Source organism: Lycorma delicatula, chromosome 6 (assembly GCF_047948215.1).
Source record: "Lycorma delicatula isolate Av1 chromosome 6, ASM4794821v1, whole genome shotgun sequence".
Lineage (NCBI taxonomy): Eukaryota > Metazoa > Arthropoda > Insecta > Hemiptera > Fulgoridae > Lycorma > Lycorma delicatula.
Window position 1 is genome coordinate 36866105 of NC_134460.1, and position 15675 is coordinate 36881779.

Consider the following 15675-nt stretch of genomic DNA (forward strand, 5'->3'; position numbering starts at 1 on the left):
TCCATATGTTCTACCCAGCTGAAATATTTAAAACAGTGCATAATGAACCTGTGACAAAGCAAGATGGATTAGTTTTGCCGGCTGGAAAATGAGCTCCTTTTTTATTTAAATAAACCTACCATTATACATTATTATGATAAACATTCTTTAACTCAAACATAAATGCATGTAGTTATGTAAATTTGGCTTAAAACTAAATTCATGTAATATAATTCTCTTAATTATTATTACTTTCACTTTTATTTTACCCCCTTTTAAGATTATAAAAGTAATTACCTTTTATTAACACTATAAAAATGTGTCATCATGAATCAATGTGGAACAATATAAAATTAAAACCAAACAATTAGGTTTCAACCTAGATGAAAAAACCAAGCAAAAATCAAAAGGATTTATTTTTATGGTACCCCTTCACGTTTCAACCGATAAGAGTAAAAAAAAAACTTCCATTACATCTATGCTGAACATAAAAAAGCTGACTCACTAAAAACCATAAATTTTTTTTTGTTAAGGTAGAAAATTGGCAATAATATAATATCACCTGATCATGAGCTATCAAGGTGAAACTTTCAGATAAAATTAATACAGTTTAGCAAATAATAACCATGTAGTTTGGAGGGTAAAACCGTTCATAGTTAATAAAGCAACTTTGGATAATAAAATCAGAGATTTAACTTTTTATACAACATTTTATTAATTCTACTGGAATCGCTGAAAAAAATTGAGCTTACCTGATTCAGAAATCCCTAATTGTAAAAATGGATGGAAAATTGCCTGTGTAATTAATTATCAAGTTAACTGGGAAACGACTGTTTATTTTATGATTCTAATAAAAATTACAATAAATAAATATTATATACTCATTAGATACATGCACAATAATAAAAGTAAAATATCTCTTTTCTATTTCAAGGATAAATAATTAACAACGACAAAAAACACATACATACCACTACGACCAATTAACTTGTCAATTTCACTAAATTATATAAACTGCACAATTAGAATTAAAATAATATCGCAGCTTACGATAAAAAAAATACAATATGTTTAATTAATATTTAACAAAATCAATATTATGGTTCTCATGTAAAAAACTAACTAACTAACTCATTCAGTTAGTAAATTTATAACAAAAAATAAAAATAATAATAGCCTGCTGGGCTGATCTAGTGGTTAACTTCTCCTCTCAAGTCAATTGCTTAACAGCTGATTTTTGAAGTTGAAGATTCTGAGGTTTGAATCCTAGTAAAAGCTAGTTGCTTTCATATGGATTTGAATACTAGACAGTGGATAACTGTGTATTTTGGTGGTTAGGGTTTTAATTAACCACACATCTCAGAAATGGTCGACCTGAATCTGTAAAAGACTAAATTTAGATGTTAGACATATCATTCACATCTCACTGGGCAGTGTGGAGGTCACTAATTGTTCACTACCTGAACAGAACGCAACGCTTACATAAGGAATAAAATTAAATTAAAAAATTTATTTTTTTAATTATATTTATAAAATTTTCAAGTTTTTAAAATAGTTTTATTATTCAATTCGAATAGTGTATAAAAAATACAAACTAAATTAGTTTTTAATCTTCAAAAATAAAGAAAAACTTTATATAACATAAACTTGCATGTAAATTTGTCAAACAGAAATAAAATTTCATAGATTAATACACCCATGATATGCATGAATTAACAGAAACATTTCTTGCTCCATTATAGTTTCTATAAATTTAAATCAGAATGCAGGAAATACAAAAGAAAATACCATCATGAAATATAAACAGATCCTTGCTCAAATACAGTCGGGTGGTTTTCTTAATGACTTGAAGCACCCAGCTGTACATGGACATAGTTTAACTACATTATTTCAGTACATTCAAACACTGCACGGACATGGGATAAAAAACTTTAATGAATAAAAATCATTCATAGATTACCAAATTCAATTATTTGTATGTATATTTTATGTATTTTCTACCATAAATTATGTAATTTAATACTTTGTTTTACATATTTATTTATTTTTTTTTATCATACTCTTTTTGTTATGTTTTTCCTTTATAAAATTTCATTTATTATTCAACTCCAATATTTTACAAAGATAATGATAGTTTATATATCTATGCATGTATTAGATACCACTCTATAATTCATGAGACCTTGCTGATGGTAAGAGGGCTTGAGTGCTGTGATATAGAGTAGCTCAACCGAAGGTGCAACCATATCAGAGTGGTATCTGTTGAACTAGGCTAAGGAATGATTGCTAAGAGGGCAGCAGCTCTTTCACTAGCTGTCAAGGACGCAGATCAGGAAGACTGAAACAGCCATATCAACATCACTGAATCTTCTGAGTATTGCGCAGCTGAAAGCAATGGAAAACTATACTGTTTTTTTTCAAGAAAATCAAGGTTAGTTTCAAAATTAGTTTCAAGGTTTCAAAATCTGTTCTGTTCAGGTTAGTGTTCAAATCAATCTCCCTGCATTTTCATGTAACAAAGATGGAGGTGCCTTCCTTAGTAAAATAATATTCTGGAGGTAAACTATTCCCCTGTTTGGATCTCTGGGTGCAGACTGCTAAGGAAGGGGTCACCAGAAAATTAAAAAATAACATTCTATGAGTCTGAGTGTGGAATGTTAATAGTCTAATCGGTTGGTAGTTTAAAAAATTTAAGAGAGAAATGAATAGGTTAAATGTAGATGTAGTAGGAACTAGCAAGGTTCAGTGGGAAGAGGAAAACAACTTTTGGTCAGGTGATTTTAGAATTAACTCAGCGTCAAATAAAGGGCAGGCAGGTTTCGTAATGTACAAGGAGATAGGGAAGAGAGTAAAGTATTTCAAAAAGCTTAGCGATAGAACCATTGTAATCAGGATAAAATCAAAAACTAAACCAACAATAATTGTTAACGTCTATATGCCTACATGTGCACATGATGATGATAATGATGAGGTAGAGTGTGTATACCAACAAATTACAAAGCAATTAAACACATAAAAGGGGAAGAAAATTTAATAATAGTTGGAGATTGGAATGCAAGCATTGGAAAAGGCAAGGAAGAAAATATTGTGGGTGAATACAAGCTGGGCAAAAGAAATGAAAGAGGGGAACAACTTATAGAGTTTTGCACAAAGTATAATTTAGTAATTGCCAACACCCAGTTTAAAAATCATAATAGAAGAATATACACATGGAAAAAGCCAGGCGATACGGCAAGGTATCAGATAGATTATATCATAGTTAAGCAAACAAAGATTTAGAAATCAACTCGGCTGCAGAACTTACCCTGGAGCAGACATTGATAGCGACCATAATTTAGTGATAATGAAATGTAGATTGGGGTTTAAAAACCAGAAGAAAAGGTGTCAGATGAATCTGTGGAATTTAGAGAAGCTTGAGGAAGTAAAGAAGATTTTTGAGGAGGATATTACAAGAGGTCCGAGTAAAAAAGACAAGGTATAAAATATAGAAGAATAGGAGAATGTTAAAAAGGAAATTCTTAAATCAGCAGAAGCGAACTTAGGCAAACAAAGAGAACTGGTAGAAAACCTTGAATATCAGAGAATATATTGCAGCTGATGGATGAATGTAGAAAGTACAAGAATGCTAACAATGAAGAAGGTAAAAAGGACCTATCGACAAGTAAGAAATACTATAAACAAGAAGTGCAAATTAGCGAAAGAAGAGTGGATTAAACAAAGTGTTCAGAAGTGGAAAGAAAAATGAGCAATAGAAGTGGAAGAGAAATGGTAAAATAGACTGAGCATACAGAAAAGTTAAGGAGAATTTTGTGGTATATAAGTTAAAATCAAATAATGTGTTAAACAAAGATGATAGACCAATTTATAATGAAAGAATAGATTGATAGGTGGGTGGAATATACTTACAGAGTTATACGAAGGAAATGGATTAGAAACTAATGTTATGGAGAAAAAAAAGGAAGTTGAAGAGAATTAAAAGGGAGCTAAAAAGAGATCTGAATTTGATAGAGCGTTAAAGGATTTGAATGAGAGAAAGGTTCCTGGGATAGACAGGATACCTGCAGAATTACTGTGCAGTGCAGGTGAGGAAGCGACAGATAGATTATACAAACTTATGTGTAATATTTACGAAAAAGGTAAAGTTCTGTCAGACTTCAAAACCGTTATGATACCAAAGTAAGCAGGAGCAGATAAATGTGAATACAGAACAATTAGCTTAACTACTCATGTACAAAAAATTTTAACTAGAATTCTGTACAAAAGAAATGAGAAGAGAATGGAAGAAGTGTTAGGAGAAGACCAATTTGGTTTCAGGAAAAGTATAGGGACAAAGGAAGCAACTTTAACATTTAATAATAGAAGGAAGAATAAAGAAAAACAAACCAACATATGTGCCATTAATAAATTTAGAAAAGGCATTTAAAAACATAGACTGGAATAAAAGTTCAGCATTTTTAAACATTTAGGGTTCAAGTATAGAGATAGAACAATTTCTAAAATTTACAGCAAACAAACTGTAACAGTAATTATCGAAGAGCATAAGAATAAAAAAGGGAGTCAAACAAGGATGTTCCATATCCTTGTTACATTTTAATTTTTACATAGAACTAGCAGTTAATGATCTGGAGTAACAGTCAAAGTGAAAAGATAAAGATGTTACAATTTGCTGATGATATAGTAAAAAAGATTTAGAAGAAACTGTTTACGCCATTCTGGCATAAAGTTTTTCCGTTATTTCTACGAATTCACAGCTAGGGTAGGTCCCGTTGCTTTGTTACAAGGAATGTTTGAATTCCACTTGGTTTCGTATTGCTGGGTCCGTAAAGTCCACCTGTCTCTATTATTGTTATTGTAATCGAACCTCCCACCGTCATCCTTAGCGACCGCGCCTATTATTCTATCGAGTTATTTCTGACTACCCTTTTCAAACACCCATTATCTTTTCGTCCCCTCACTAATACAAACACACACTATCTTGTCCACTACCTGGATCTGGTTACCCCCGCCTTTTTTCGCCATCTTTTCGGCAGAGTACCTCCAACATCTAACCAGTGCAGTCGCCTATGGCAATACTCTCCTGCAAACTCTGTGTTAACATTCACGCTCAAGCAGAATTTCAAACTGATCACAACACATTTGAGATTCCGCGCCGCATTCTACCACTAAACCACATCACGCCGCTGTATTCCTGATTCACCGTGCGGACTACGCCCAGGACTACATAGGTATTCTTCCGTACTTGCTGTTACGAGGTCATCTCTGGCAAATATTTGTGTGCTACAGGCAAGTTCAGTTTTTCTTTACTCATTACGTTAAACCTTTATGTTATCATTCAAATTTGTGGAACATTCAGTTCATCCTACCTATGCCGTTCAAGTTTCAATTTCACTTTAGTACAGTCACGACAGGTCACTTACAGAAGGCTGTCAATTCAGCTGCAACCCATTTCATGTGCTCAATTAAGTTCAGTGTGATTATATTGTAATTAATTCTTTTGTACTGTAATATTATTGTGTATTTTTCTACGTCAAACTAAAATTACATTTTTACATTATTTAACGTTAAGTTTGTGGTTCATAAATCAGGAAAGGCCAATGCCAATCAAGATTTACTTTAATTTATTTTTCTAAGGTTATGACATTTGTTCATTACTATTTTTTTCAATATTACAGCATTTGTCAATAATGCAATAGTTTTCAGACATACTATGTTTATTGATGTCATATTTTTCTAAAGTTATAATTAAAACTAAGGTGTTTCATGTTATCCTTCAGGCTTTGTCAAAAACGTATATTGTAAAAATCTGTATTTAGAAGCGTGTACTCATGTATTTTTTCAGTTAACTATCATTGTTCAGACGCTGATTTCAGCTGATGTATTAAGTAGTTTTTAAGGTTATAATAATTAACTTATATCAAGTTGTTCTCATTAAAGTCCAATTTCTTTTGGCAAATACTAGCTGTGTGTTTTTTTTATTTTTTAACTTTACCCAACATAGCTAGTTGTTTTTGGTCCTCCGGGTGCCGGATATCATTCCGGATTTACAGTTCATACTACATTTCTTAAAGTAAATTTTTGTTATAAAATCTCTTTCAAACATTTTTGATCTAAACTCTTTCTATTATAAATACTTTAAATTGTTCTTTCAAATTTAGAATATCTTATATTGTATTGTTTTTAAGCATGTTACTGAAAGTAATGATGTCATGAAAGTAGTAAACAACTACTAATTACAGTAATTATATAATTAATTATTGCTTGTGATAATTTAATATAACGATTATCGTATGTATTAATTCTCTGATAAAAAATTCTTTCTGATTTTATATTATTATTGTTGTATAATTAAGTTGTTATTTTTAAGAGTGGTATTTCATATTGCATCTAATCTTACTATTTAAATATTTATTGTAAACTTAATGCACAACATGACTCGTGCTCAGGCCACAATCATTTCAGCTAACGCTGCGCTGTTAGCCAAAGCGCAGCTTCGTGTTAACAAACTCAGGAGAATCGTCAACTTTCACGGAATTTCCGTATCTAGTAAACAATTTGATGATATCAAAGCCCTCGATCAACAGTTTTATGGCATCCTCGATGAAATTCTTGTCAATAACTCAGAAATAAAAAACCAGTCAGAAATTTCTGATATAAATTTAATCAGCACCGAATGGGATTCATTGTTTTGTCCCATTAAACGTGTAGAATCAGAAACTCCCGATTTAAAACAGAATATCAAACCAGTCTTTCATTCCTTATTAGAGACTCCGAAATTCAAAATTCCCATTTTTTCTGGAAATTTCCACGACTGGATAAATTTTCACAATCTGTTCAAAGGTTCCGTCCATGAAAATTCACAGTTATCTTCTGAACAAAAACTGCAAATTCTAAGGACACATTTATCTGGTAATGCGCTCCCATTAATTGAATCTCTGCCAATTTCTGCGGAAAATTATCAAGTCGCTTATGACATTTTGATTTCTAGATATGACAACAACCACTTAATTCGCGTTGGTGGACGTCAACAGTCGTCACTGGCCTATGATTCAAAACATCAGCTGTTACTGCCCAAAACTTCCAATTTATCCAAACTTCTCATCAGAAAACATCATCTCGATGGCATGCACTGTGGTCCTCGACACACCCAAGCACTCGTCGCGCAACGTTTTTGGGTCATATCTGCACACACTGTAATTCGTCAAGCCATTAAAAACTGTTTGACTTGTCAACGCTTCAGACCCTTCTCAACCCAACCAATCATGGCTGATCTTCCTGCTGATCGTGTCATTCCTCAACGGGCCTTCTCTGCTGTAGGCACTGACTTTGCCGGACCCTTCCTTTATAAATCTTCTAATTGGCAAAATCCAAAAGGGATATTTGTGTATCTTTATATGTTTGTCCACCAAAGCTGTGCATTTGGAATTTGTTTCTGATCTATCCACTCAAGCCTTCCTCGCATCCTTCCAACGCTTTAGGCCGACCTCATACAGTGTACTCGGACAATGGTACAAATTTCGTCGGCGCTTCGAGGCATTTAAGGGAAGTTTCGAATCTCCTTGCCAATTCCCAAGATCAAATCTCAACCAATCTGTCGTCCCAAGGCGTCACTTGGCATTTTAATCCACCTTATGCTCCCAACTTCGGTGGTCTGTGGGAAGCCGCTGTCAAGTCAGCCAAAACGTTACTACATCGAACCTTCGGTGACGCCCCCTTCACCTTTGAAGAATTTTGCACAATTTTCGCCCGTATTGAGGCAATTATGAATAGCCGACCTCTAACTTCTCTTTCATCGGACCCTGCTGAAGATTCCTGCACGCTTTCCCCTGGACACTTCCTTATCGGGTCTCCAATCCTTGGACTTCCCGAAAAACCCATTGGTGTCATCTCGGAAACATTTCCTGGTAAGGATGGTATCTTCCGTGTCATCCGTATCAAACTCTCTTCTGGTTTCATCACTCCTCCTGGAAACAAGATTCCTCCGCTGGTCTTCTCTTCATGTTTCTGCTCGCTCGCCCCCCAGTATGTTTACGCCATTCTGGCATAAAGTTTTTCCGTTATTTCTACGAATTCACAGCTAGGGTAGGTCCCGTTGCTTTGTTACAAGGAATGTTTGAATTCCACTTGGTTTCGTATTGCTGGGTCCGTAAAGTCCACCTGTCTCTATTATTGTTATTGTAATCGAACCTCCCACCGTCATCCTTAGCGACCGCGCCTATTATTCTATCGAGTTATTTCTGACTACCCTTTTCAAACACCCGTTATCTTTTCGTCCCCTCACTAATACAAACACACACTATCTTGTCCACTACCTGGATCTGGTTACCCCCGCCTTTTTTCGCCATCTTTTCGGCAGAGTACCTCCAACATCTAACCAGTGCAGTCGCCTATGGCAATACTCTCCTGCAAACTCTGTGTTAACATTCACGCTCAAGCAGAATTTCAAACTGATCACAACACATTTGAGATTCCGCGCCGCATTCTACCACTAAACCACATCACGCCGCTGTATTCCTGATTCACCGTGCGGACTACGCCCAGGACTACATAGGTATTCTTCCGTACTTGCTGTTACGAGGTCATCTCTGGCAAATATTTGTGTGCTACAGGCAAGTTCAGTTTTTCTTTACTCATTACGTTAAACCTTTATGTTATCATTCAAATTTGTGGAACATTCAGTTCATCCTACCTATGCCGTTCAAGTTTCAATTTCACTTTAGTACAGTCACGACAGGTCACTTACAGAAGGCTGTCAATTCAGCTGCAACCCATTTCATGTGCTCAATTAAGTTCAGTGTGATTATATTGTAATTAATTCTTTTGTACTGTAATATTATTGTGTATTTTTCTACGTCAAACTAAAATTACATTTTTACATTATTTAACGTTAAGTTTGTGGTTCATAAATCAGGAAAGGCCAATGCCAATCAAGATTTACTTTAATTTATTTTTCTAAGGTTATGACATTTGTTCATTACTATTTTTTTCAATATTACAGCATTTGTCAATAATGCAATAGTTTTCAGACATACTATGTTTATTGATGTCATATTTTTCTAAAGTTATAATTAAAACTAAGGTGTTTCATGTTATCCTTCAGGCTTTGTCAAAAACGTATATTGTAAAAATCTGTATTTAGAAGCGTGTACTCATGTATTTTTTCAGTTAACTATCATTGTTCAGACGCTGATTTCAGCTGATGTATTAAGTAGTTTTTAAGGTTATAATAATTAACTTATATCAAGTTGTTCTCATTAAAGTCCAATTTCTTTTGGCAAATACTAGCTGTGTGTTTTTTTTATTTTTTAACTTTACCCAACAGAAACAATGAATGGCATGGTTGTAATCCTATGCAAGAACTACCACAAGAAAATAAACCAAACGAAAGTAATGAAATCTAATAGAAATAAAGAAGATGGACCACTGAATAAATAAATTGAACGATAATAAACTAAGGAGGTAGAAGAATTTTGTTATTTGGGAAGTAGAATTACTAAAGATGGACGAAGCAGAAGCAATATAAAATTGCTGAATAGCATAGACGAAACAAGCTTTCAGTAGGAAATGTAATTTGCTTGCATCAAAAATTAATTTAATCAGGAAAACATGTCTAAAAGTATGTTTGGACCATACTTTATATGGAAGTGAAACTTTGATGATGATCAGAGAAACCGAGCAGAAAAGATTAGAAGTTTTCAAAATGTGATGCTATAGGAGAATGTTAAAAATCAGGTGGGTGGTAAAATGACAATTGAAAAGGTGTTGCAGCAAACTGATAAAGAAAGAAGTATTTGGAAAAATATAGCTAAAAGAAGAGACAGACTTATAGGGCACATCTTAAGGCATCCTGGATTAGTCGCTTTGATATTGTAGGGACAGGTAGATGGGAAAAATTGTACAGGCAGGCAACGTTTGGAATATGTGAAACAAATTGTTAGGGATACACTGAAATTAAACGATTGGCACTAGATAGGTAATCTTGGAAAGCTGCATCAAACCAATCAAATGATGACTGAAGACAAAAAAAAAATTATTAGATAAATGAAGAATTGATACTGTATCATGTTAATTTTTTAATGTATTCTTGTTGTTCCATTTTAATTATTATTCATCACCCTGTATTAACAATTAAAAGCAATTAATAATATACAGTGATTTATTATTCTGACCAACCACAGTTACACATTTTGACAAGAACATGTACATTAACATGATTCGTTTATAAAAATTTATTGTCAATAATCTACACTTACACTATACTCTATCCCTGAATCTTGACTAAGTGATAAAATTTAATTCAAATCTAACATACTTTTTGACATACTTAAAACATATGTCTTTCAGACTCAAGATAGCATAGATACCAAAACGATAAACACCAGCACCAGACTAAATGATCGCAAACAATTTTAAAATATTACATTAAATATAGTTTCTTAGATAAAAATATAATGTAAATTTATTTCATAAGAAACAATTTTATAATTGCTGCTAATTTATAAACTATACAATCTTATAAATTAATTCGTTCCTACTACATTATAGCACCGATTATCTGTGGTAATTGTGAACAAACATACCTTTGGTATATTGAAATCACAGATAATATAGCACACATTTAACTGCAAGAAAACCATGTGCCCTGTGTACGTTTAGTTTGTGTTGTGTAAGGTCTATTAAAACAATAAATAACTAACTTAAAGTTACTGGACAGGTGAAAACTAAATTTACTAAACTACCAAATTAAATACAGACTTAACTATTACATAGTTAAGTCTGTGATTTTAACTTGTTTTTTTATGTAATGATTTTTTTCTTTTATTTTTCTGATGTATCCACAAATTTTTAATGTCAATATAATCTGTGTCATCTAGATTTTCCAGGTATGATTAATGCTTCCTTGCTGCTGACACCAGAAATTGGCCCAGATTATCATAGTCATTAGCATACTCAATGTGTCATGTGTCAAAAAGGATTTAGAAGAAACAATGAACGGTATAGATGAAGTCCTACGCAAGAACTATCGCATGAAAATAAACAAGAACAAAACAAAAGTAATGAAATGTAGTAGAAATAACAAAGATGGACCGCTGAATGTGAAAATAGGAGGAGAAAAGATTATGGAGGTAGAAGAATTTTGTTATTTGGGAAGTAAAATTACTAAAGATGGACGAAGCAGGAGCGATATAAAATGCCGAATAGCACAAGCTAAACGAGCCTTCAGTAAGAAATATAATTTGTTTACATCAAAAATTAATTTAAATGTCAGGAAAAGATTTTTGAAAGTGTATGTTTGGAGTGTCGCTTTATATGGAAGTGAAACTTGGACAATCGGAGTATCTGAGAAGAAAAGATTAGAAGCTTTTGAAATGTGGTGCTATAGGAGAATGTTAAAAATCAGATGGGTGGATAAAGTGACAAATGAAGAGGTATTGTGGCAAATAGATGAAGAAAGAAGCATTTGGAAAAATATAGTTAAAAGAAGAGACAGACTTATAGGCCACATACTAAGGCATCCTGGAATAGTCGCTTTAATATTGGAAGGACAGGTAGAAGGGAAAAATTGTGTACGCAGGCCACGTTTGGAGTATGTAAAACAAATTGTTGGGGATGTAGGATGTAGAGGGTATACTGAAATGAAATGACTAGCACTAGATAGGGAATCTTGGAGAGCTGCATCAAACCAGTCAAATGACTGAAGACAAAAAAAAAATGTGTCATGATCGTGAGATGTGTTAGGTCCAGGCATCAGCTCTTTAACACTCAATTAAATCATCATCACTCATTTTCTCACAGTCTAAAATACATGCAGTCACATTTAACACTGTCAAACATTTTCATTAACATTTTCACACCCTTCTATATTTTATAGGGACTAACACTTCAGGAATGATAATTTCATTGCTCTCAGAGTTCATTTCTTCTACTTCAACACTGTCAACTTCAAAATTAAGCATTAATTTTTCAAATTACTTTTACTGTGCTGCTTGTAACCTAATCACAGGCAGCATATATATTACATATAGTATCTTCGATAGATATAGATTTAAAAAATTATAATGCATTTCTACTTCTTGTGTGACTAAGTTCATGATTGACTAAGTCAATGATCCATTGCTTGAATCGTGGCTGTGACATTTGGTGGAAGGTAAATTGCCAAAAAGTCCCTGTTTTCTGCAAATGGATGACATGAAGCACTGTCTAAAATGAGCACTGCTTTTTGAGATAACCATCATTCAAATATGTTTTTACGTGTGGAAACAACAAACCTTTGAACCACAATTTTCACAATATCTCTAGTCATCCATGCGTAAGAAAAATTATAATAGTCTACGGGTACACAATTTCGCTTTTTAAACTTTTATGCAATTTAGATTTACCCACCACAGCTAACTTTAATTGGTCTTCTCCTGAAGCATTTGTACAACAAATCGATTGGTAAAAAGACAAAACTATACGATGACAATTATGTAAATTATGGTTTTACCTCACTGCATGGAAAGTCACAGTGTATTGTTAAGTCCTCCCAATGAAAACATGAAGCCATCAAAATTAATTTGACACTTGGAAACTAAACATCCAGATCATAAAAGCAAATCCTTGGAATTATTCAAAAGAAAATTATATACTTTGAGAAATCAACAAGCTTCTATTTGTAAATCAAGCCAGGCTGATAAAAGTAAACTTAAAAATCTTATCTTGAAGCATTAAGCTAAGATGGCCAAACCATATACAATCGCAAAAAACCTCATACTGCTTGCTGAAATTAATATGGTCACAAGTGTTTTTATAAGTGTGGAAGAAGCAAAAAAAAAAATTAAAAAAAATCCTAATGACACAATATTAAGGTGAATTGATGACATGACTAGCGTGAATTGATGACATGACTAGCGGATGTTCACGATCAGATAATTCAACATGTTAGTTCAAGTGAATTTTTTAATAGTTAATTGAAGAGTTAACAGATATGGAAAACATTTCTCAGTTCGTGTTTTGCAAAATATGAATTTGATATGGACAGATTGGTCAAAGAAAATACGTTATAAAACAATTAAAAAATTTAAAATATGTTATTTTGTAAATCAATTCCTGGTCATGCAACAGGATGATGTTTTTTTATAAAGCTACTAAAAACTGTAATATATATTGGACAAAACGTATTGCAGTGTGTAATGATTGTGCAAAGACAATAACAGGAAAGAACAGTGGATTTCTGAAAAAATTAAACATCATCTTATACCAAGGGCAGAATGGATATAATAATTCCTTCACAAAAATGCACTTGCCACAAAAAATGTGCCAGAAAACCTCAAATTCTTTGCAAAGATGTAAAAATGGTTGGTTAATCTTATTAAAAGCTGATCATTACAGAACAGGCTGTTAGCTAAACTATGCGATGACATAGGCAAAAACAAAAAATTTCTTCTTTTCCATACAGAAGTCAGATGGTTATCGTGGGGGAAAATGTTAACCCGGTTATTGAAATTGTAAGATGAATTAATATTTTTCCTGGATAAGCAAATGTCATTCTCAATGTTTTTACATAATAATGAATATACTGCTGCTGGCCTAATTAGCAGATGTATTTTTGCATTTAAATAACTTGAATATGAATTTACAAAATCGAAATAAAAACATTTTATTAATGACAAAGTTCATGCTTTTATTAAGAAGCTTGATATCTGGATTACTCACCTTCAAAGTAAAAACATTTTGAAATGTTTCTACTCACTTTTGATTATACTGAGGAAAATTTGGATGAACAATGTTATTAACCAAAATTTGGATAGCATGAAAATGCAATTCCGTGAACTTAAAAAGGAAGATAAATATAATTTATCGAAGAGATGAATACTGAATCAATTTAATGAAAACATTGTTACAGCTGCTAAGTTACCAGTTGAAATTCACAACCAGCTCATCAAAACATCCGCTGATAAAATGTTACAATCACAATTCACATCTGAAGATTTCAATACGTTTGCCTTGCTCATTTAAGTGAATACGAAAATTTAGTCACAAAAGCACTGAGAATATTAATCCTCTTTGGCACACCTTACCTCTGAAAGGATTTTTCATCTATCGTTGGACTAAAAACTAAAAATTGGAATCTTATTTTACCACATGAAAACAATTTGTTTTTGAGTTTCCAACATAAATCCACGTGTGGGGAAATTTCTAAATGAAAAAGAAATGCAATCATCTCATTATTTTCTTTACACGTGTACTTATAAATGTAAATAAAATGTTTATAACAAATGATTTTTTTCTCATAAAATGATTTCATTATGGTTTACATGCAAAGTAGTAAGCTAATTTCACAACCTCCTTTTAAATCATAGTGACCCCCAGATTGAGACTCATTTATCTATAGGGATACTGTTAACCAATTACTATAATTGAAAATGTTTTTTTGTATATATAATGCTTATATATATATAAATAAAAGAAACATCCCAAAGAGGATGGGTTAGGGGTAAGCAATATCATATCCAAACTGTAATGTACTTCATGCATAGTTTCAGAATATAATTAAAATGTAAATATTTTGAAAATGAGCAATAAATAATGGCACTGCTCAGCCTGAGCTATGTTCAAATAAAACAAACTACTGACTATATTCTGTTGTGAATGAGTAAAATATTATCTCTAAAAAGTTAACAATAAAATAGTTTTATCTTTAAATGAACATAATATAGGAAATTTGAAAACTGTACATTGAAATGAGATACAGAAGAACTACTGAAAATATATTTCTAAATATAGAAACTACAAATAAGCATGTTAACTAACTAAACAATTATTTTGATAATGCAACACAGATTAGGCTAAATAAAGAGACATTATCTTACTTTACAGGCTATCAACAAAATACCCAGATAGACCAACTTAACAAACCAACCCATTAAATTTTAATGACACCTAAAACAATATTACCACACTGAAATTTAATATTTCTTCTTGTTCAAGAAATAAAACTTTTTCAGAGATTAACTAATTTACTTTATCAAATGAATGACAAACAATAATGCCAACCAGAGTAAATAACTTCAAAAAAAATCTGGATTTCTTAAATTATATATTTTCATTTCCAAACCTTCCTTTTAGGCAAGGTTATCAAACAAAATATAACACTTCTATTAGATAATAAAATATCTCATTTACTTATTGTTATATATGAATTACAGTAACTTTTATGAATTTACAATAATAACTTACAGTTTTTATTCGTATCTAAGTGTTACTTACAAAAAAAATAGAAATACTTTGTACATAAAGGAAAAATCAGGAAAAATAAATCTGAAATCCATTTAATAATTTCTCAATTCCCTACAGGCAAACAAGAGAACTTAAGATAATTTTAATTTGTATAATTATTACTGAAGCTAAAACACAATTCCATTGTTTATTGATAAAATATCTGAATTTTCTTTAATATCAAAACAAAATGATTCTGTGCACTAAATGTAGGTACAGTAAATAAAGTTCAAAGTATTATTTAATAGGGTTGTACTTTCCACCGCCAATGAAATTATTGTTCCAGGGAAACAGTGTTTTAGTATTTACTAAAATAATGTAATTTTCTTAAAATTATTTTATATAAAAATAATTTTACATCATTTTCATATAAAATAATGTAACACTTAGCTATAGCTAATTTTATATTAAATTCTTAATGAGAAAGTAGATTAGTTAAAT

At 32.0% G+C, this 15675-nt stretch overlaps 1 protein-coding gene across 1 annotated transcript in view; it reads right to left on the bottom strand.

The window, feature by feature from the left end:
- Pdi (protein disulfide isomerase) overlaps window positions 1-15675 on the bottom strand; it is a 63877-nt gene that overhangs the window by 38612 nt on the left and 9590 nt on the right. The gene's annotated exons all lie outside the window — the stretch shown is intronic.